Below are 24,122 nucleotides of genomic sequence, written 5' to 3' on the forward strand. Positions count from 1 at the left end.
TTTTTGCTCCTTTGAAAGTAGTTTGACAATTTCCTCTGCTGCTTTCAAATTTTTCCTTTTTTGTTTTGTATTTTGCAGTTTTGTTGTAAAGTATCTAGGAATGAGTTCATATTTATCCTGCTTAAACTAAAAATTGAACTGCCCATATTTTCCAGTTATACTACTGCTGAGTGTATAACTGATGGAATCAAAGTCAGTGCACAATAGAGACATCTGCACACCCTTGTTTATTGTTTATTGTGGCACTATTCATAATAGCCAAGTCATGGAATCAGCCGAGATGCCCATCAACAGATGAATGGATAAAGACAATTTGGTATATATGTACAATGGAGAATTATTCAGCAACCAAGAAAAACGAAAAGAAAATGTATGGAACTGGAGATAATCTTGTCAAACAAAATAAGCAACACTCAAGCTAGGCACAGTGGCCCACACCTATGATCCTACCAACTTAAATGGCTGAGATTGGAAGGATCATAATTTGAGGCCAGCCATGGGAAAAAAAGTTATTGAAATTCCATCTCAATGGAAAAACTGACTGTGGTGGAGAGCACCTGTCATCCCAGCTATGGTAGGAAACATAAAGTAGTAGGATCGTGGTCCAGGCTGACTTGGAGGGAAAAATAATAAGATCCTATCTCAAAAATTCCCAAAGAATAAAGGTCTGGTGGCATGGCTCAAGTGGTATGGTATCTGCCTAGCAAGTAGAAAGCTCTGAGTTCAAATCCCAGTACTGTCAAAAAAAAAAAGCCATACTCAGAAAGACAAGTATCACTTGTTTTCTTTCATATGTGGCATCTAAAATCATATAAAAAATAAGACATGAAAGTAGAGAGCACTACTGTATAATAGGAAGGAGACCAGCAGTAGAGGGAGAGGCATAAGTGTGGATAATTAGGGGGATAAATATGATCAAAACATCTTATATGCATATATGAAAATGTCTTAATAAAACCCATTCTATTGTACGATTAATGTAAACTAACAAAAAAGGGCAAAAAGATTTGACTGGGTTTTGAATCTTTGCATTGGTGTATTTCATCAGTCATTTCTGAAAATACTATCTTTGTCATCATTCCTTCTCTCTCCCCACAACTTCCCACATGCATTCTTCCAGGGCTTTTTACCTCTACCTTTGTGCCTTTCTTCTCTTTGTGTCTCTGTGATTCATTCTGTGTATTTTCTTCTCATCTGCAGTTTTTTTGAAATGGGATATCACTATGTAGCCCATGCTGGCCTTGAACTCATGGTCCTCCTACCTGTGCTGGGATCACAGGTATACCTCACCATGGCTGGCTTTCCCATCTGTATTTCTGTTGATAAATTGTTGTTTGAACCATACATTAAGTTTAATTTGAATTGCTTTTCTTTTTCAAGTCTATTGAAATCAAGTTTTAGTTTCCTATGTTCTTTAAATAGGATAAGCATAGATGTTTATAATTTGAGTTCAATGATTTCAGTATGTGAAGACTTTGGATTCCTATTTCTTCTGTCTATCATTCCTAACATTTTCTCCTCATGATATTCTGTTGCCTAGGTACTTGATCTTATTTTTTTACTCTACTTTTATTTTCAATGAAGTGTTACTGCTGGATCCTTTGAGGCCTAGAATAAAATTGCCTTCCTCCAAAGATCTTAATTTATTTCTCAGCCTGGAAACCAAGGGTACTACCAGTCTAGAACCACCTTAAATCAAACTCATTCCTGAGTTTTTCTTAGACACCCAAAATGTGTGAATTTATTTTGCAAATCTGCAGAAAGTTTACCCTTTAGCTACAATTTTTCAAAGAGTAATATTTTCCTTCCTTCTATCCCCTTCTCTGTTCAGTCCCAAGGCAAGCGTTGCAAGCAGTTTTTCTCTGACTCACCTTTTTCCTTGACAGCCTGGCAATTTGCAATTATGGTCTAAAACAGCATCAGTTTCTCATTAGATTTTCCACTTGGGTTGGCCCTGGGCCTTAAGTTATGATCCCTTACCCAGTGAGGACTCCAAACCTAAGTATAACCTTTTCCCTCATTAGAGAATGCCTTCTGGGGAAATGGCTTTGGTGCTTAGCTTACTTCCTTGAGTTTTGAATTTTTCTTAAATTTTACTCTGGTATTCCCTTAATATCTTCTAAATTATTCAATGTTTTATGAGGAATTTTAAATGTTAGATCCAGTATTATATCCATCATTTTTAGTGGTTTTTCATCAGGAGAAATTTATTCAAATAATCTAGTCAACTGTTACGAAAGTGGGAGTCATATTTCTTTAAGAACACTCATTGGACCAGATATGAAAGTAGAGAAAAGTGGACATTTTTGTTTTATTCAGGACTGGAGTTTTACCAAGAAAGAAACTCTTCCTAATAGGAAGAGAACCAGTCAAGTTGGTCTGGGGTATTTGTTAAGCAGATTATAAAACATTAGATAAGGGAGGGGAAAAGAAAAATACAAGAAATGTTTGAAACAGTGAAAGTAGAGGGTAGGTAAAGTGGAGATCTCAATGAGGTCAGAACTGATATATCAAGAATGAGTAGATAGGGCTGAGCACAGTTGCTCACACATGTAATTCCAGCTACTTAGGACACTGAGATTGGAAGGATCACAGTTTGATGCCAGCCCAGGCAAAAAGTTACTGAGACCCCCATCTCAACAAACAAGCTGTGCGTGGTGGGATATGTCTGCAATCCCAGCTACACAGGAGGCCATAAGTAGGAGGATCACTGTCTGAGGCTGGCCCTGGACAAAACCACAAGATTTTATCAGAAAAATAACTAAAGCACAAAAGATCTAGGGGCATGGCTCAAGTGGTACAGCACCTGCTTGACAAGTTTAAAGACTCTGAGTTCACCCTCCAATACTGCAAGAGGAAAAAAAAAAGCTTAGTCAGTGACCGAAATGGACAGGAAGTTGTGATAAAAAAAGAGGAATATATATAGTTAAATTAGTTTCAAGATGGAGTTTCTTATGACTACAAAAGTGGGTAACTGTAGTTCACTGGCTCAGAAGGTAATTTTGAAAATGAAAAAGTAAAAAAATCTGAGAACATTTTGAAGTTAGCCAAAGATGAGTCAGAACTAGAAGTGGAACAAAAGACCATGAGATAAACCCAGAGTCTTTTGTGAGAAAATGGGATTGGTGATTAGAGAAGTCAGGAGCAAGATAGAATAGAAGGTGGTGTATGTGCCAGGTGTCATTTGCCTCAGGAGAGCATGAGGATTTGAGTAAGGAGAAAGAAGAGTCATCTGCAAGAGCTTTGAAGAATAAGGGATGCAGACTTTACGTCCAATGCTGAAAAATGTGGAAGAGGAAGAACCATGAAGAGAAGAAGCAAAGTTCACAAATAGCCAAATGAGACTTTTAAATATGAAATAACTCTCAGCTTCCGCCCTACATCCATGGAGCTCAAGGAGAGCATTAAGATTCACCTTCTCTTCTTCAAGGTTCAAGTCACAAGCAAGAAGGAACTCTAGGCAAAGACCCATGGCAAAGGTTCAATGTTTGCCAACTTTAGGTATCTCTGGTAACTCTGGCATGGAGAACTGGCTTCAGACTCTGGTGATATGGTGTGCTGTATGTCCTGAACACCAACTAAAAACACTCAAAAAGTTTCTACAGAAAAGAATGTGAGATTGCCATTAGAAACAATGCAAAATTCTAAGGGAGAAGATGCTTTATGAGTCAATGAAGATAAAACAGCAGAATTGGATTTACAATAGTTTCATATTCTAGAATTCACAGCATACAATTTAAAGTACATGTGCTTGATTTGTTTAAAGAATTAAAAGAGGAGTTGTAAAAATATGAATAAGATGACTAGACAGATTTTTGTTTGTTTTGTCTTGTTTTTGAGACATTATCTTACAATACAGTCTGACTGGCCTATAATAATTGATGTAGCCCAGGATGGCCTTGTACTTGAAATCTTCCTGCTCTGCTCTAGAGTGCTGGGACTAAAGGCATGCACCACCACACCCAAATCCCAAAAGATTTTTAAAAGAAACAAATAGAACTTCTAGATTTGGAAAAATATGTAACAATTGAAATTAAAAATTCAATGATAGATTTAACAAATGCTAGTCACAACTAAGGAATTAGTGAATCAGAAAATAGATCTGGAGTATAGAAGTTGAATATTACTATTTCACTTTCATATCTAATGATATTTGCTTTATATATTTAGATGCACCAATGGTGGCTATATATAAATTCTTTATTTTATATTCTCTAATTTAGCTTATTACTTTATTATCATGTAATGACCTTTTTATGTTTTTCTATTCTGAAATAATTGCATATAGATATACAACCTCAAGGATAGGACAGAGGGGACAGAGAGTTCTCATGTAGCCATCACCAGTTTTCCCCAACAGTTGTGTTATATAAGGTGCAACTGCTATGCTATTACCTAACTCCTGTAAAAAAATTTCCCATAGACTTTATTCTCTGTCAAGTTGAGGGAGGAACATTCTGTTTTCTTCATTTTCTAGGAGTTTTTCTAATGAACAAGTGTTGGGTTTCATCAAATGCCTTTTTGTATGAATTGATGTTATTTAGTTTTTATTCTTTAGTTTGCTAGTATGATAGGTTACATTGATCAATATTCAGATATTGAATCAGCCTTATATGTGTTGATCAACTTACTTGGACTTAGTACAATTTCTTTCATAGTTTGCTAAATTTTCTTGACTAATATTTTGTTCCTTACATTTTTAGAATTCAGAGTTTATTTTATCTGATGTAAGTATAGCTACTCCTCCATTCTCTTGGTTTCTATATGGAGTATCTTTTTCTATACTTTTTCTGTCAGTCTATGTATGTTCTTAAAGCTGAAGTGAGTCCCACCTTTTAAGCAGCATATATTTGGGACTTTTTCTATTGTTTTGTTTGGCCTACTTGGTCACTTTATGCCTTTTGACTGGAGAATTGTTCCATTTATATTTAAGGTAATTATTATAGGCAAGAACTTACTATTGCTATTTTAAAAAATACTTTCTGGTTGTTTTGTAGATCCTTTTTTCTTTTCAACAATTTATCATCTGGCATAAAATCAGTAAGGAAAATTGAACTTGATCAGCACCTTACACCAAATGGGCCCAATAGACAGAACAGAGTATTCCATCCAACAGCAGCAGAATCTACTTTTGCTCCAGCACATGTGGGCCACAAAGCAAATATTAGCAAGTTTAACAAGACTGAAATATCAAGTATCTTTTCCAGCCACAATGAAACTAGAAATCAATTAACAGAAGAAAAACTGGAGAATTCACAAATGTATAGAAATTAATAGCCAATTAGTAAAAAAAATAGAAATAAAAATGAAAATATAAAAATACATTGAGATAAACTGGAAATACAACATGTCAAATTCATAGGATCCAGCAAAGGCCATTCTAAAAAGGAAACTTATAGCAATAAATGCCTTCATGAAGAAAAAGGGGAAAAAATGATCTCAAATAAGCAAACTAACTTCACAACTCAAGGAACTAGAAAAAAAAAAGAGTAGAAAAAGGACTTTATTAGAGTATATAAAGACTAAAAAAGTTGAAAAATGAAAAAAAAACTGAGTTGGATTTTGGAAAATAAAAACAAAATTGACAAACTCTTAGTCAAACTAAAAGAAAAAGAGAACATACACATAGAAATGAAATCAGAAGATACAGGAGCTATTATAACTGATATAATGTAAATAAAAATGATTGTACAAGACTGCTATCAGGAATTATACACAAAGAAATTGAATATCCTTGAATAAACTGATGTCTTAGAAACATCAATTGATGTCTTGAATAAATAGAAAAATCTTAACAAGCCAAAATCAAGTAAGGAGATTGAATCAGAAGCCAGATCTATAGAATAGGCAGTATGTAGCCCAGAGATCCTAAGAGATGCACAATATGAAAGAGTTAAGAAAAATGCAGAATAGAATGAGAGAGTCTAGCAGAAATTTAATCAGGCTTTTGAGATAAGAAAAGAGATCAATATTCTAAGACTTCAGGCTAATTCATGAAAAGCAACAAATCTCAAGCAGGACAAATAAAAATAAATTCACATATAAACTCATTTATCAAAATTACAGAATGCTAAAGATTAAAAGATATTCTCCACAAAGAATACAGCAGGGATTGATAAAAAAAATTTTCATACAGGCCAAATGCTAAACATTTTGCATTTCACAGGTCTTACAACTTCTTTTTCTATTCAATTCAGTTGTTTTGGTACAAAAGCATTGCTAGGAAATATGTAAACACAGTAATTCCACATTATTCACAGATTTATTAGACATGGTTTTAACCAAGTGCAGTTAAAAAAAAATCCCTGCCCTTGTGTTACACAGCTCAGTTAATCACCAGTTGTGTTCAAAGTCTATGCATCTTGAGCATATGGAGATGTATCTGGAGACGTACACCTGTGGATACCAAGGGTCTTCTATAAATTCCCTGACTGTGTCCTAATAAAACTCTATTTATTAAAACAAGCGGCAAGACAGATTTTGTTTAGACAGTTTGCCAACCACTGAACCACAAAATAACCCCTGAATTCCCAATGGCAACAGAAATAAAACAAACAAACAAAAAAAAGTAGAGAGTAAAAGAAAAGGGAAGGAAAAGGAGAGGAAAGGGAAGGGGAGGGAAGGAAAAGAGACTGAACGGGTAAAGCAGGCGCCTCCTATTCCCTCCCAGAGCCCTCATTGCCATCTCAAGCTCACTACCACAGCTTAGCCTGATAAACTGAAACTTAGAAAGGCCCTGCTTAGTCTAAATCATTGAACCCGAACCACAAAGCAAACCTGTTAATAAATGGAGCCCAGTGGATATAAGGCCTTGCCTTCTAAAGATTGCTCCCTCTTCTTCAATATCCCCACTAAATTTGACCACTGTGACCAATGTAAATAACCTTTAATCAACAAGCTCATAGGTGGCAACTAGACACTGATTTTAATTTCCCCAGCCCTCACATTCCCCTCATCCCAAGGCCAAACAGGGGAGGGTCCACATAGGTATGAGGCCCATCATTCTCACGGTGGTTACAAGTATTGTATCTAAGTAGCTAACTAATAGACCAGCTTATGAAAGGTTATGATCACAGATTTTTGTGAACACCCCAAAACAGTAATGCCAGAAAGGTAAGTATACCTCTAAGAATGCAGCTGTGAATACTGAATAAGACGACAAAGTGAGAGAAAACAATAAAGGACATCCTCAGATGTCTTTTATTGTTAGTGCTCAAAAACAGGGCAATTACACAATAACAAAACCCCCCAGCAAAACTGCATTGGGCTCTAGAGGCAAAACAAAAGGCAAAATCACAAACACCAACACACCCTAACCTGCATGTTCAGGCAGGGTTCCCAGAAGTTTAGTTTAGTCGTCAGTTAACTCCCCTGCAGGCCAAGCCACCATCCCATGAAACACGTTGTCTTCCTTCAAAATGTATTTTCTCTCTTGCCAGTAATAGAATCTTGGCTTTGGTGTTCCTCTACCGAAACACTGATCCAATTACCCTGACCTTTTTCTATGTTCTGGGTTATAAGCAGAATCACTTACATTATCCTCAAACCAAATGCCTTATTTTTTAAGACTTTTTCAGAAGTAGATGATTCTTAGACATTTCAAGATTGGACATTGATAAAGATGTAGTCCACTTGACCTCCTTCTTGTGGCCACTAAATTACAGAGGGCATCCGCAATGCCAGAACCTCAGAAATATTTTCAATAAATGCTCTTTATTGCTGTAGAATCTAATACTCTCCAATGGAATGTAAACAAATCAAGTTTCTTTAAACCTGGTCCCTGCTCTAGGTTACAAATCTGTGTTTTCCATTCCATTCAGTCAATTCACTTAAGGAATTGCTGTCTATTCTATTATTTAAGAGCTCAGGAGGAAAAATCCTCACCTCCTTTTTTCCCCTAGTGTGTTTCAGTATTTTGCAACATTTTGGATGTTCTTTCTAAATGACACCTAGAAAAGCTATCATTTAGCATTATGAATAAGATTAAGTACTAAAGCAATTATGTAGTTCACTCTCCCAGTATTACACTTGGAGAAGCTGATGCCTATCACTACAAGATTTGCCCACAATCAACTGTATCAGAATTGAATGCGGTATTCTTTCTAGTGGCTTCCCACCACCACTCATATTCTAAAATTAGACCTTTCTTATTTGCTCTATGATTCTATAACTTTTCCTTTTACTACAAACACTGCTGTTTACATGTTTTGCCTGCATTTTTACAGGAAAAAAATATGCCTTTTTAAAAAATGTATAGGACTAACAGTAGCTGACAATTGAATATTCAGTATGTCGGTTTGACTTTCATTTGACCTTGAGGTGTCAGTGTTACTTAATGTGAAGGTATCAAGATGATATCACAGCAGATGCTGCCAAATGAAAAATTTGCTGCAATGAGCTTTTCATGAAATATTGAGGCTAAGCGGAGAAGCAGTTCCTCTAACAAAAGTACTTGCAGTCACTCTTTGCACTAAATCACAGTGTGGAGGCTGCTGGCACTCTTCCACTGCCAGCACTGATGCCCTGAATGTGCTTAGCTGGGCAGCATTCAAGTTCAAGAGATGCCCTTTTTTATTGCAGACTGTGAGATCATCTTCTTTCTTACACATTTATAATCTAAGCAAAGGTTTTGTTTTTGTGGGAGGTTTTTAATCACAAGGTATTCAAGAATCTCATTTGTATGAAGGCAAAAACTATCTTACTCTGCACTGCAAAGGAAATGCTTACTTTCTCACTCACATGTTGGAAGCACATTGCATTCTCTCTCCTCTATTGCAGGCCTACTCAGCCCTCGCCTTCTCCCAAGGTGGAAAACCTCACGCCACACACTTATATAAGAAAGGAGCTGCAAAAACCCTTGTTCCTTCCTATTATTGCTTATACTCTCTCTACAACAAAATTAGAAATAAGGGCAAAATAGTTTATGCTGGGTATTGAGGGGGTGGGGGGGGAGAGGGAGGGGGCGGAGTGGGTGGTAGGGGAGGGGGTGGGGGCAGGGGGGTGAAATGACCCAAGCTTTGTATGCACATATGAATAATAAAAGAAAAAAAGAAAAAAAAAGAAAGGAGCTGCTTACTCAGTTGGTACTTGTGGCCTTTCACACAGTGAGATCCTGAGTGAGGTCAACTGGGCTTAAGTTTAGAGAAAGAAAAAGAAGTCAGAACTAGAGATGCTGCCAGTAGGACGAGTATAATGTGCTATGCATAAGAAGTGTGATGGTAAAGACCACCTGAGGGTGGTCTTACCATAGCTCTTATTATGTTACGTAGATGGGGCACTGTGTATCAGATAACATTTACCAAGAAGTCAGAGGGAACTGAGAATGTATTTGCTGTTCTGATGAGAACTCCAAAATCAAGTAGCTATCCACAGTGAGAGATTTAAGAGAGAAGGGGTATTCTGTATTTCTCCATAGATTCAGAAAGCTAAAGCCTTCTCCATCAGTGGCATGGAGCAGAGTCTATGGTGGAAGGAGATATAGGGTCCAGCCACAGTTCAAGAACACTTCCTGAAGGCACCATGGTAACCTTTTGTTACACTGACTGCAATGGACCCACTGTTCTATTCTGGCATGATCCTCAGTGCTAGCCAGGATTCATTTCTCCCCACTCAGCTCAAGTTGTAGCCACATAATGAAATGCACAGTGACAAGATTTCCTGAAGCTTTCAGGTGCATTCAGCCTGGCAGGCTATGGGGTGCTACATTCTTAGGTCCAATGCTTAAATGAAGGCACCTATTGCTTCCAGACTCTAGTCAGAAACCAAACAGATGCTGTCTGATATTAGTCATTCAGTAGACAGTTAAGGACATTTGATTCGTTTATATAATAGCAAAATACTTTTGAAGTACCAAGTAAGTCCCAGGCATTATGCCCAGCTCTGGTCCCCACAAATACAGACAAGATATAGCCTGAAGAAACTTACAGGAGAGGTACACACGAGTGTGATTAGACATGAGTATAAGATCTTTAGAGGAAGAGCACTTAACCAGGCTGAAATGATTGGGAAAACTTCCTCAAGGAACTTTTGCCTGGAATCAGAAAGGGATAGAAAAAGAAAAGCATGCCAAGCAAAAGGAAAAGTATAAGCAAAGGGAATGGAACATGAAAGTCAAACACTGTGCGTGTAGCATGCTATTCCTAAAACATAAAATGTGTGGGCATGGCAAGAGTAGCAATCATCCAACAGGGAGCCAGGTGGAGGGCAGAGAGAGGAAGGCTTTGTGTTCTGTGCTAGGAAGTCTTATTATGTAGACACCGGAGAGCCATTAATGGCTCTGAGCAAGGTAAAGATAAAGTCAATTTCCTATACAATGACTCTCAGCTACTAAACTTAACATTGCCAAAGAGAAAGTCTTTCTGGTCTGGAGCCTCTCCCCTGCTATGTCACAACCACTGTCACACCACCAGCACCCTGGTTTTTCCCTGGTGACAGTGGAAACCTTTCTTCTTTTCTACCATTATTAGAAAAACAAATAGAAAGAAAGCAGTGGCCTGGGCACATTCCTGTACACTTTCACCTCTCTTTTCACATCTCAGCGTTAAAGAGATCCCAGAAAGCAGGGAGCAACACTCTGCCACTTTCCCATTCTCTGCTGTGGAATCTCAGCACTGCTTTCTGGACAGCAGCATGAGGGGTGGTGGCTGAAAGCAGGCAGCCTGAGCTTTCCTATCACAGTGTCTCGTGACCTTATAGCTGCTGCTTACTTTCCTGCTTCCCCTTGAAGAGCTGCGAATGTTTCCCCAATGTCCTCAGTCCTAGAAGGATACCTAGGAGACTGTGGTTGCTCCATTTCTGTTGACTGAAAAACTGCATGAGCAACTGACCTTCTGGCCCCCAACATGCCCCAGACATTCTGAGAGCCACAGCTCTGAGATACCTATGACATACAAGCTGTACCTGTACTAAGCCAGAAAATACTATGACTTTAAAGCAATATATTTCTCTCCAAGAAAGTGGTTACCTTAGGCAAGTGTCATTAAATTATGGGCATTTAAAAACACAAATTTGGACCTGGCTTGGTGGTTCGTGCTTATAATCCCAGCTGCTCTGGAGGCAAAGGCAGGAGGATCATGATCTGAGGCCAGCCCAGGAAAAGTATGAACCCTACCTAAAAATAAACTAAAGCAAATAGTGCTAGGAGTTATGGCTCTAGTGGTACAGCACTTGCCCAACAAACATGAGGCCCTGAGTCCAAACACCAGTACCACAAACAAACAAAAACCACAACTTTAATCAAAAGAACAGAAAATTCCACACAGCTTCCTGAAAGTAAGATTGAGGTACACCCTGTAACAGAAGTCTGAGTACACTTGAAAGGTGTCTTCACAGTGATTTCATGCAATGAAGGCTGGGCTGATGCTGAACAAAATTATAAAGGCAGTTCACTTTCATCCTTTTCTTCTCCCTACTGTCATCATTCCATCACAGCTCTTGCCAGTGGAACATGTTCACAGCAATATGGAACTTCTAGCGAGGTCAGAACTCTTAGGTCATGGGTTAGCCATGTTGGGGCATGCCCGTAAGTAATCCCAGCTTCTTGGGAGGCAGAGGGAGGAAAATCATAGTCCAAGGAATGCCTAGGCAAAAGTGAGAGATCCTATCTGAAAAACAAACTAAGCACAAAGGGAATGGAGGCATAGCTCAAATAGTAAAGTGCTTGCCTAGGAAGCATGAGTCCCTGAGTTCAATCCTTATTATTACCATAAAAGCACAAAACAAAAAAACCCTCAGGTCAGGTCAGGCCTGACATGAGACCAAGCATCCCAATCAAGGGAACCGTCTCGGTTGTAGATATCAGACCCTGTGGTGTCCAAAGTACACAGTTAACTTTAGGCATAAATTAGACAACAATCTGTTTCAATCCACATCTAGCATAAAGGTGGTCACCCCCTGGCATGAGTGAGTTTTGCTGACCTACTCCCAGTGAATCTGGGGAAAATTACTTTAAAAATATCATTTGAAAGTCTCTAGAAATGGTTATGGAGCAAACCATGAATGAAGAAACATCCATTTAAAGAAAATCTATGAAAACTCAATAAGAAAGATGGAAGTTTGTAGAATATGAATTGAAACTACTCACTCCCATCTTACTTCCAACTCAGCAAGGTTGAGACTTTTGTGTTTGCAGCACAAACACAAGGTTTATTTCTTTTCTCCCAGTTCCCAATGGGTATTCTTCCCAGGAGGATCAGGACTTCAGCCTTCCTTATCCTGCCCCCCTATACCTAGCTATCTATGGTTAAAGCTAAGTTCCAGGTGAGTGCAGTTGTGAGATGGGAGCCTCCTTCTGTGGAGCCCCATATGTGAAAGGAGTATGGCAGACCAAGAATACTAGACCTCAATTTCCTTCCTTTGGATAATGAGGTGGTGGCTCCACTCCAGAGGGGGCAAGAAGAGATGTCCTCAGACCCTCAGACTGTTGCCCCACCCCCACCAGTCCACTACAAAGTTCTAAACTGCCAGAGCAGGGTTGTTACACAAAGAGAAGTGTGCTATTGTCCTCACCCCAGATCTAGAGCCCTAGATCAGAGATTTGGCCCAAGGGTGTGGGGTGGAGGCTGTAAAATTACTCCAAATATTATCCTGAACCTCTTCTCAAAGGCATTGACTTCAATTGAAATAGACCATGGAGAAGTTCAACCTTAAGAACTCGCTCAAAAACAGGGAAAGGCAATTGGGAGGAAATTTATTGATTTAATTCAGTGGTCTTGGGATGTGAGAAATTTAGACCTAGGAAAGTTTGACACAGGCAAAAAGAAAATAGACACAGGCACACATCCTTGCTACACCTGCTTGCTTAGAGGATTAATGGAATGCTAATAAAGCCTTAACCCTCACTTGTTCATAATAGGTTTAAACAGTGTTTGCCACAGAGAAACCCAGAGACACAGATTCAACTGAAGCACTCAGACTTTGGCATGAATCATTATCACCTGGAGGCTTCTTGTTCAAACACACATTTCTAGGCCTGCCCAAGTTTACTATTCAGTAGTTATAGAGTGAGGCCCAAGAAATTGCATTTCTATTAAGTTCCCAGGTAAGGTTGATGGAGCTAGTCTAGGGACTACAATTTGTGAGACACTGACTTCTCTAATATGTGAAGCCCATAGTGGACAAATGAAATCAAAGCCTGTGGAGAATCTAGGACCTAGGCTAAAATACAAAAACTACTTCCAGATCAGCAAAGGCAGGGGGCACACTGGGTGAATTAGAGACATTTAATTTAACTGTTTTGCTGCCTGAATCCATTCACCCTCTTTCTGGTACATATGGCCCACTTTTCTCTAGGAAGCACCTTCCTCTCTCACTTTCAATCCATTTTCTTTGGAAGGATTTAATGAGCTACCTCTACTTCCAAGGAATGAACATAACTGGCCTAACTGATCAGGACTTCACATTTTTCTGGCCACATGGTTGGTTCAGAGATAGTTATCAAAACTAATAAGGTATGATGAGAATTTTTCTAAGACACCTGAGACAAGCAGAGCATGAGAGTGAGAAAGAAATAATCTTTTCTGTTAGATTCAAATTTGAAAAGACTTAAGTCTGAAGTTGCCACCTCACCACCATGTGGAGCCCAAACCAATGCTGATTTTGAGGTGAGCTATGAGTTGGAGAACTAGAAAATACTGGTGTTTATCATTTAAGTTCTGCATCAAACACATATGAAACTTGTCTTTCCCTGTGACCCAATTTAATTCCCTTTATATTTCAGTCATTTGCAATTTTTAAGTGCTATACAAAATATTGTGAATGAGAACGGGCATTTCTATAACCAAAGTATTATATAGATAGTCAGGAAGGGAGGCATTAAACACCCTAACAGGGCAGAGGCTCCCGAGGGACATTGGTCCAGAGTTTTCATACCTGGACTCCTTAGTATAAATATAGAAGTCCAGGAGTGGGGATTTAGTTAAATCTGGTGCACAGAGCAGTGTGGGAGGTCAGGGACTGACCCTTTCTGCCTTCTCTCATTGCTCTGTCCTTGTGTCCTACCACTCCTTCCTCGTCAACTCCACTCCAGATAGCAGACTCCTCACTTGTCCTCAAATACATCAACCATGTTCCCACCTTCTGACCTCTGCACTTATTTCCTAGTCCTGCAAGTCTCTTGCTTCAGATACTGGCAAGGCTGGTTCCCTCAGATTCTTTTAGGTTCCCTTTGGGTCTCTGTCAGAGGCAACACCTTTTTAGAGAGGCTTTCCTGGACTGCTGTCTACCAATATTGAGCTTCCACCCCTACCCTGACTCATTATAAATCCCTTTTACCTGCTTTCTCTTTTTTCCATCATGCTTGTTACTATCTGACATACTATGTATGTTCTTATCTACTTGTGAATTGCCTTTCTTCAATAGAATGGAAGCTCTATATGGGTACAAGTTTGGAGGTTTTTTACTGATATATCTTTGGTATCTTGAATAATCTAGACAGTATATGTTCAACAACACATTTTGGAATAAACAAATGAATGAACAAAGGTTCAGCAACCACAATTGGACCACCAAATCCTAAATCCATGTGGGTGTTAATGCTCTAATCACCACCAAAAAAAAAAAAATTGAAGCTGATGCCGTCCTCCTCAATCATACTACATTCTTTCCCTGCCCACCCACCCCATTTCTACCCAACAGGTATTGTTTCCAAGCTTGCTGGTACTAAACCCCTGCTAAAATAATTAAGTTGATGATTTAGGGCATACTTCATCTTAGATATCATTACAGTTTTATTCATATTCGGTAAGGATTGGCTGAGTGGCTAGGATATGTATTTATGACAGTATTGTGTTAGGAGCTGTTTGAGCTACAATATTAGAATACTATGGATACTGATGCGATGAAGTTTATAACCTCATTTACTGTGTTGATAATGAGATTTAAAAGACTTTGAAAGTCAAAGAAATACAGTTTTCATTAACTCAGAGGTAGTGAAGGTTATATCTGGTGAGAAGAGGTCTTATCTCCACCCTCAGGAGTAGGCTAAGGCTGCTTATATTAAATAATGAAAGTCAATGGGCTTTTTAGGAATTTTGAGAGGCAGTTGTGAAACGTGATCATTATTAAAAAATTAAATTATTTAAACGTAAATGAAATAAATTATACTTAAAACAAGGTAGTAAAAACATAAATTCACCACTTCTTTCAATTTTATTATATTTTACTGTTTTTTTTTGCTCCCTTTATAGCTACTATTATTATGGGAATATTGCATAGTGGTGGGCTACTGACCTTCTCTTCTCAGCTCCACATTTAATGTCATCACATTGTATGTATGAGGTCTGCCACAGTGGGGGTTTTACACCACTGAAATCAGTCAGTGCTACAAAGTAAGGTTGATTTATTGTTTTGTTGATATTGAGACTTAAACAAATGTTGGAAGAAATGCTAGTAGTGCTGATTAAAATTAATTATGCCATTTCTCCAGCCATTACAATTGTGAAAACCCAAAAATGATCTCCAATTACTTGGAAACTATTATTTGCAACAGCAGAAGAGCTACTCATATCATTGAGAAATGAATGAGGTTCCAAAATACATTTTGTCATTTTATCAAACAGCATTCATGTCATAACTACATCTGCTCATCAGTTGCAACCATATATTGACTACAGGTATAAATGTTTGGCAAAAATCAATGACAGCATTCTAAATAGATGGAATTTATAATTAAAAGTATATTTCTATATTTTATTTTATGAAAAGATGCTACACATCTTTTATATCAGTTAAAATTGATAATAAATGTATGTATATAAAACTTTTATACACTTTATTTTCAACAAACAGTTTTTTCTTTTTTATTAATTATACAAAATAATGGGTTTCATTGTGGCATTTTCACACTATGCACTTCAATCACATTTACCACCCAATCACCTTCTCTTGTCTCCCTGCTTCTTCCTGATACCCCCCCAAACTCCCCCTTCTGCTTTCATGTTTTTATGTGGATTTTGCATATAAGAGAAAACACAGAACATTTGTATTTCTTCATCTGGATTATTTCACTTAATGTGATCTCCACTTCTATCCTTTTTTCTGCAAATGAAATAATTTTGTTCTTCTTTATGACTAAATAATACTGCATTGTGTATATATTATCCATTCATCTGTTGATGGGGACCTAGACTGATTCCAGGACTTGGGTATAGTGAATAATGCTGCAATAAACATGGGTGTACAAGTATCTCCCTTGTATTCTGAAAATTGTTTTTTTAAGTATTTCTGGCACATTTCTTCTTACTCTTCTCTCTTCACCTGTATGATGCCATATAAATGTAGTTACTTTGTAACCTGGCTATGTGAGAGATTTTATAACCTACCCCTTTGAGTCCACACAGAACTTTGAAAAAATATTTTTTATGACAGATTTTCCACATAGAGAGCGAATGGTTTGGAGTGGCGTATTTTCTCCCCTGCTCAAGATGACTAAATTGGCTTAAGTAGTACATTAAAAAATTTGCATATACTAATGACCTTTCCTTCCCATGTAGGTGTATAGAGTAATAGAATAGACTCATTTCTATGATAAACAAAATAACTACAAAATAAGTGGATAGCATATTGTTTTCTTACAACTCATATTTTTACATTCCTGCAGTTAGGGTGTTTTCTGCTCTGCATGGAAGCAGAACTTGCACAGTGTGAGTCAACGTATAAATCAAGAAGTAGGTTCTTGAGACTCTGTACCTCTGCTTCATGTTTCTGCAATGATAATTATAAAATAGAGCATACTGACTATTAAAAGCAAAAGGACATGGCAATGTAACCTTGACAGGACTTTAACACCTGTGTTGCCTAAAACTCATAAAATATTTCCCCAAATGTTATAATTTATATAAATTATGACAAAGCTATTTTACTATTATATCATGGGAAAGCATTTTCATTTTAAATCATTTTAGAACAAAATAACACAAAATATTTTAATTCTATCTTCCAATACTTTAAAATAAAATTAAGATTATTCTGGCCTACTTTATTGTTGAGGCTTCTTTCCAACATCCTAATGTGTACTGTGCAGTCTCGGAGCAAATAGGCCCACATCATATAAGCAATTTAGAGACAGTTATTCTGTATTCATTAAGGGATATACTAAGAAATAAGACTTTGAAGGAATTAATCCTCCCTTATTGCCTACACTGCTTATCTGTCCGCAGTAGCTCACTGGTCACAGATTGAACAGCTGATTAGGAATAATTATTCATGTCAGGTCAGTTCAGTCCAACAGGTTGACTGGTTTGAATGTTCACAGGTTGTCTCATGAATTCTCTTAAAGAAAGTTTTACAGTTGTATTTTCAAAAATAGAGGCATTTTCCTGGAAAGCAGTGTATGTCTGGAGTTTATTTTCCCCCACAATTTTGAAAACCCTGTGTCTACTAGACTTCTGGGCACCAAAAATACAATATCTTTCCAGACTTTTTGTATCTTTCCAATGTGTTTCAGGGATGCAGTTGGCTCTGGAGTATCTCTTCATCTGTGTATCCATGATGATGACCAGCTGAAAGTAGGAAATTAAGTAAATCAGCTGACTGTTTTATTTAAACAACTCAAACAGCTTGGGCAGGTTTTCTTTCTCAGTGCTTGGCTGACTATTTGGAGACTGTTTCAATAAAGACTTCACCATGTGAGAATGAGAGTTATAGAAATAAACAGCTCTAATATGAATGTGAAAACCTAGCTAAAATTGAACTGCACAGTACAAAATATGTATAAATAAAAATAACACCTAAATGATTACCATAACATGGTAACAAAGAAGAGAAAGCCTAGAAGATTCATGGACAATTTTGCTTCTAGTCTTCCATGTAGTCTTTAAAGGACAAGACTGCTCATTTTTCATGATACCTGTTTGAAAGATAGTGGTCCAGCCAGGCACCAGTGGCTCATACGTATAATCCTAGCTACTTGGGAGGCTGAGATTGGGAGGATTCAGTTTGAGGTCAGGATGGACAAGAAGCTCATAAGATCCCATCTAGTCAATAGCTGGGTGTGATGGCACACTCATGTTGTCCCAAGCTGCACAGGAGTCTGAGATTGGGAAGATCACAATTCTACACCAGCCTTGGCAAAACATTTTCGAGATCTCATCTCAATGGAAAAAAGCTGGGTGTGGTGCTGTGGTGCCATGTGTCTGTCTATCTCAGTTACTGCAGGACGTGTAAAACAAGAGGATCACAGTCCAGGCTGCTCTGGATGAAAAGCAAGACTTTCAAAAATAACCAGAGCAAAAAGAGCTCAGGGCATGGATCAGTGGTAGAGAGCCTGCCTAGCAAGCACAAAGTCCTGAGTTCAAACCCCAGTACCACCACACATACACACACAAACACACACAAACACACACACACACACACACACACACACACACACACACGATGGCAATCTAGTAAGAGAGCTGCCAACTTTATGCACCCTATGATTTGGATTTCACTTATCTGCACTTATAGGATCCAACTGGTATGGTTATCTATTACTAATCTGGAAGGGATTTTTAATGTGGATCCTTAGAAATACAAAACTGACCAACAAGAAAACCTTACTATAGACTATAATAGGATGATAGCAATGATGATGATGACTGTAACATTTAATTTTGTATGTCAACTTGACCAAACCTTGAGGTGCCCAGGTATTTAATTATTACCAGAATGTTTCTGAAAAGATATTTTTGATAAGACTTACATTTAAATAAGTATACTTCATAAAGAAAATTGCCCCCTAAAATGTAGGTGGGCCTCATCTATGCATTTGGAGGTCTGAATAAAATACAGGCTGACCTTACTCCAAGAAACAGAGAATTCTCCTACTCAAATGCCTTTGAACTGGGGCATCTGCTCTTGTTGGTTCGATTGTAGCTTCCGGCCTTCAGATTCAAACTTCAGATTTTGGGCTTTCCAGGTTCCATAAATACATGAGCCTATTCCTTTGTAATAAACAAAAATAATATTTTTATTGTAAGTATTTTTGCCTCCTATGAAGTCTTTTTCTCTGGACAGCTTTACTGTATTGAATACCTAACTATGTGCCTACCGCTGCGCTATGGTCATTCTTTTTATTATCTTAATAGTTATAGCACCTGATGATTTGGATTTCACTCATTATGCCCATTTTTATGCATGATGGAACTGATTTGAAGTTGTTAAACTACTTCATGTGGTCATTGAGTTAATTAGTAATAAAATGAAGGCCTGAAAACAAATGAATTGCTCCAAAGGCTTGATTTTTATGTATTCATGTATTCATTACTATCCTGTTTTTACTGTGGCAGAAATTATAAGTGCTTACCAAAGATCCACATGATCCTCTACATTTGCCCACCTTCCATACAGTTAAGTTGGCTATGTGAATAATGCTGCCCAATGAAATATGACTGGATGTGACAGGTGACCTTATATACCAGGCTAATTAGAGCTAGAGTACTTCATTTCTTTTCTTCTGGAGGAAAGCTATTCCAACTGGCACAGTTATAAGATGAAAGAAGTCTAGATTGCTGAGTCATCTTTTAGATAATGGCCACACAGCAAAGTCATCTAAGCCACATGAAACTTTAGTATAAAATAAATTCTTTTTTTTTTTTTTACAGTACTGAAGGGGTCAAACCCAGGGTCTCAAGCATGCTAGACAAGTGCTCTACCACTGAGCTACATTCCCAGCTCTAAAATAAACTTATTGGGACAAGCACCTGATATTTTGGGATTGTTTTGTTTCTATAGCAAATGGTATACCTATTAAAATCCAGTTCATACTGATGTGAAATAATGGTGATTATCAATTCAAAAATATAATCATAAATTTATTTATACCACATAACACAGTGAGGCTTTAAAATCACGTTATGTAATTTATAGTTTGGACAAGCAACTGATCTGGAATATGTGTCTCATGTGTAAAATGGGAAATAGTTATAGAGAAAGTGGTTGTGATGATCAAATGGGTAAACATGCTTACACATTTATTCAAATGGGTAAAGTTAAATGTTGCTATACATTAACATAAAATATGAGCTATGTATATAAAAGTAACATTTGTCAATTAAAAGCAAATATTTTTACTATCATTCACTAAAGTTCACTAAATAAAGATCATGCTCTTAAATGAAACTCTATAGTCCAAACAGTTAGGTTCTGGGGACACAAAATGCATGCAACATGGTTTTATTTTCATAGAGTTCACAAAACAATTTCTGTTAGAGGAGTTTGCCATGTTAATATGATTAATGTTAGAATTAAATAAGTACTATAAAGAACCATTTTCTGGAGTTCACAATCACGTCTTGTTCATGATAAAATATTTCATTGCTAATGCCTTGTAGACCACAACTTGGGAACTGTTGTCAGGAGAAACCTAGTCTACACTAACAATGTGTTAGAAAGGACATTGGTCTCTGAATTCACTCCCTGGCTTCAGTTTCTCCCCTCTCAACAATTCTCTAGGCTGCCTCCTTCCTAGAAAAGATATCTAACGAAATCATTTTACCACTATAAATCCTTTATATACCTCCATTGTCTATAAACTATTGTATAGACTCACACACTATGTCCCAAAGTATCTGTAGCTAATGTCCTCATGTTGAGGGAATGAGTGAGTTGTAGTTTAAAGAGACTAGTAGTAGAAACCCAAAATGTAGGCCTGAGTCCTGCCTCTTATTGTCTGTGTGATGTCAGATGCGAAACTTCTGTAGACTTCAGTCTTCCCATCTATAAAAAAGGAAGTTTTAGTTATATTTTATAGCTTACAATTGACATTGTCAGTGTAAAAGTGATTCATGATTTATAAAGCACTGTGTAAGGTAAGGCAATACTTCTCAAACTTTTTATTTATTTATTTATTTTTTGAGTACTGGGGTTTGAACTCAGGGCCTCACACTTGCTAGGGAGGCATTCTACCACTAGAACTACTCCACCAGTCCCCCTTTGCAAACTTTACTGTAAGGAGAAAAGTGCTCTCCTGGGTATTTCAAACTCATATTCACCCGGGTGTCTTCCCAAGAGATCATAATTCAGTAAGTCTAGGAGAGAATTTTTTTACCAAGCGATTGTGATGCAGATGATCCACAGACCATGCTTTGAGAAATGTTATAATTTCCAGAAGGGTCTTAACTAATGTAAATATTACATATTACAAATACTACATGTTTGATCCAACACAAAAATAAGTCTTGATCAATAGCTACTCTTCTATTTTTATCATCATTATAATAGTGGAAATTGCTGTCAGACTGCTAACAAACTGAAAATAGATATATTTATTGAGGGACTCAAATGCTTATTAAGATACCCAGAAAATTTCACATGCTTTCATCTAATTTTAGTCTTTGGAAACAGTAAAAATACCTAGATTTACTCTGAATGTAATGATAAGGAAACTTGAGTGTCAGATCATGTAGAAACAAACCTCTGGAGCCACCTGGAATTGAATTGGAGAACTTTTAAGTCTGAATATACAATGGTGTATTTTCCAATTTTTGTGACTGCCTTCTAGACAGAGCCAGAATTGGCCAGAAGCCAAAGACTTTGTGGACGCTCTTACAGTGTAAATGTGGATGTTATTGGTGATGATGAGTTTCAACTAACAAATCAATATTTTCCCATTACCAGTTCTGCCTCCAGACATTCTTATATCAGACTCATTAAAATATCTTCCCCATTACATTTATCCCTCTTCTCAATACTGACCACGTATGTACAAAGGCAGCTAAAACATGATGGAGTGACAGTTGCAGCTGTCCCTAATGCAGCTGTCCTAGTTGAAGATTAAGAGAATACTGATGATTATAATTTTAAAAATCACCTTCTTTGGTAGAAATTCCAATAGGAGTCCATTCTATATCAATAGTGAGAAAGATAAATAAGAAACTTTATATAAATGTGCTTTAAAGCATTTAATGAAAGCTCTCTGGCAAACATAAAATTAAGCAATCTATAAGTCTTACCTTTTGTCATCTCATTAGTTTGCTTACTATCCTTGCATTTTTGTATGTTTGTTTGTTTGTTTAAAATTACTAATGAAATAAATGAGATGTAATCATACTATATCTGACTATATATATTCTGACTAAAACACCAAGAACGCTTAGTAAAAAGAGAAAGAAAAAGACATATCTCAAAACTAATTTATCTTAAAATACTACAAAACTCAGACTCCAAAACTCAGAAGTGAGTGATTACATAGAAAAAAAATCATTTATAAATAAAAAAAAAATAAATCCAAGATATTTAAGTCCCAATAAGTCTATTTTACTTGTGACAGGCATTCATATTTTTTTAATTCTTTGTTGCTTGCTTTAAGCAAAACAGTTACATGCGTTAATAGAAAAACTTTCAGGAAGTCTAGCAATGTAATGAAAAAGAAATCATGGTAAAAATATTTAAATACAGGAAAAAATCTTATACACTACACACTAGCTATGGATTAAAAAATAAAGTTATCACAGACGTGTGGCAGAAACTGAGAGAAATTTTTACTTGTGCTAATCTGAGCTGACAGCTGTTATAAGGGCTGACTCTGTAACACTTCTGTCATCACTTCTGAAAACCAGCTTTTCAAACGTGGAAAGGGGAATTAGAAAACATGAGAGGGAAACTTCCGGGATATACATTGGCCGTTATTGGTCCTGAAGTTCATCACCTTTTAAAGTCCCAACCAGTATGTTTCTGTAATCGAGTCAGCTTCTGGACACTTTTGTATGGAAGTATGAAAAGTATCACTTCTATTGTGGTTGCTCCTCTTCATTATATCGGCTCCATTTTTAAGGAACTCATATAGAATTTTTAAATTCTTATGCAGATAAACTTTGGATTAGTATTCTTTAACGTGTAAGTGGTTTTGGCTTTGTAGCTTTTTAAATTTTATTGTTTTTATTAGTAAATATTTTGATGACTCCATCAAGGCACAGTACAATATGATGATAAATAAATAGAACAGGTTTTACAGTAAGATGACCCAGATATAATCATGGCTCCTATTTGACCTTGGACAAACAATTTAATCTCTTTGAACTGCTATTTTCTCCTACAAAAAAGAAATGGGCAAGTGAACTAAACAGAACTTTCTCAAAAGAAATTCAAATGGCCAAAAAACACATGAAAAAATGCTCACCATCTCTAGCAATAAAGGAAATGCAAATTAAAACCACACTAAGATTCCACCTCACCCCTGTTAGAATAGCCATCATGAGCAACACCACTAACAACAGGTGTTGGCAAGGATGTGGGGAAGAAGGAACCCTCTTACACTGTTGGTGGGAATGTAAACTAGTACAACCACTGTGGAAAAAAATTTGGAGGCTACTTAAAAAGCTAAACATTGATCTACCATGTGACCCAGCAATACCACTCTTGGGGATATACCCAAAAGACTGTGACACAGGTTACTCCAGAGGCATATGTTTATTGCAGCACTATTCACAATAGCCAAGTTATGGAAATAGCCAAGATGCTCTACTACTGATGAATGGATCAAGAAAATGTGGTATCTATACACAATGGAATTTTATGCAGCCATGAAGAAGAATGAAATGTTATCATTCGCTGGTAAATGGATGGAATTGGAGAACATCATTCTGAGTGAGGTTAGCCTGGCCCAAAAGACCAAAAATTGTATGTTCTCCCTCATATGCGGACATTAGATCAAAGGCAAACACAACAAGGGGATTGAACTTTGATCACAAGATAAAAACGAGTGCACACAAGGGAGATATGAGGATAGGTAAGACACCTAAAAAATTAGCTAGCATTTGTTGCCCTCAATGCAGAGAAACTAAAGCAGATACCTTAAAAGCAACTGAGGCCAATAGGAGAAGGGGACCAGGAACTAGAGAAAAGGTTGGATCAAAAAAAGTTAACCTAGAAGGTAACACACATGCACAGGAAATTAATGTGAGTCAACTCCCTGTACAGCTATCCTTATCTCAACTAGCAAAAACTCTTGTTCCTTCCTATTACTGCTTATACTCTCTCTTCAACAAAATTAGAAATAAGGGCAAAATAGTTTCTACTGGGTATCGAGGGGGTGGGAGGGGAGAGGGAGGAGGTGGAGTGGGTGGTAAGGGAGGGGGTAGGGGCAGGGGGGAGAAATAACCCAAGCATTGTATGCACATATGAATAATAAAAAAATAAAAGTTAAA

Source organism: Castor canadensis, chromosome 6 (genome assembly GCF_047511655.1).
Source record: "Castor canadensis chromosome 6, mCasCan1.hap1v2, whole genome shotgun sequence".
In the NCBI taxonomy this organism is placed as follows: Eukaryota; Metazoa; Chordata; class Mammalia; order Rodentia; family Castoridae; genus Castor; species Castor canadensis.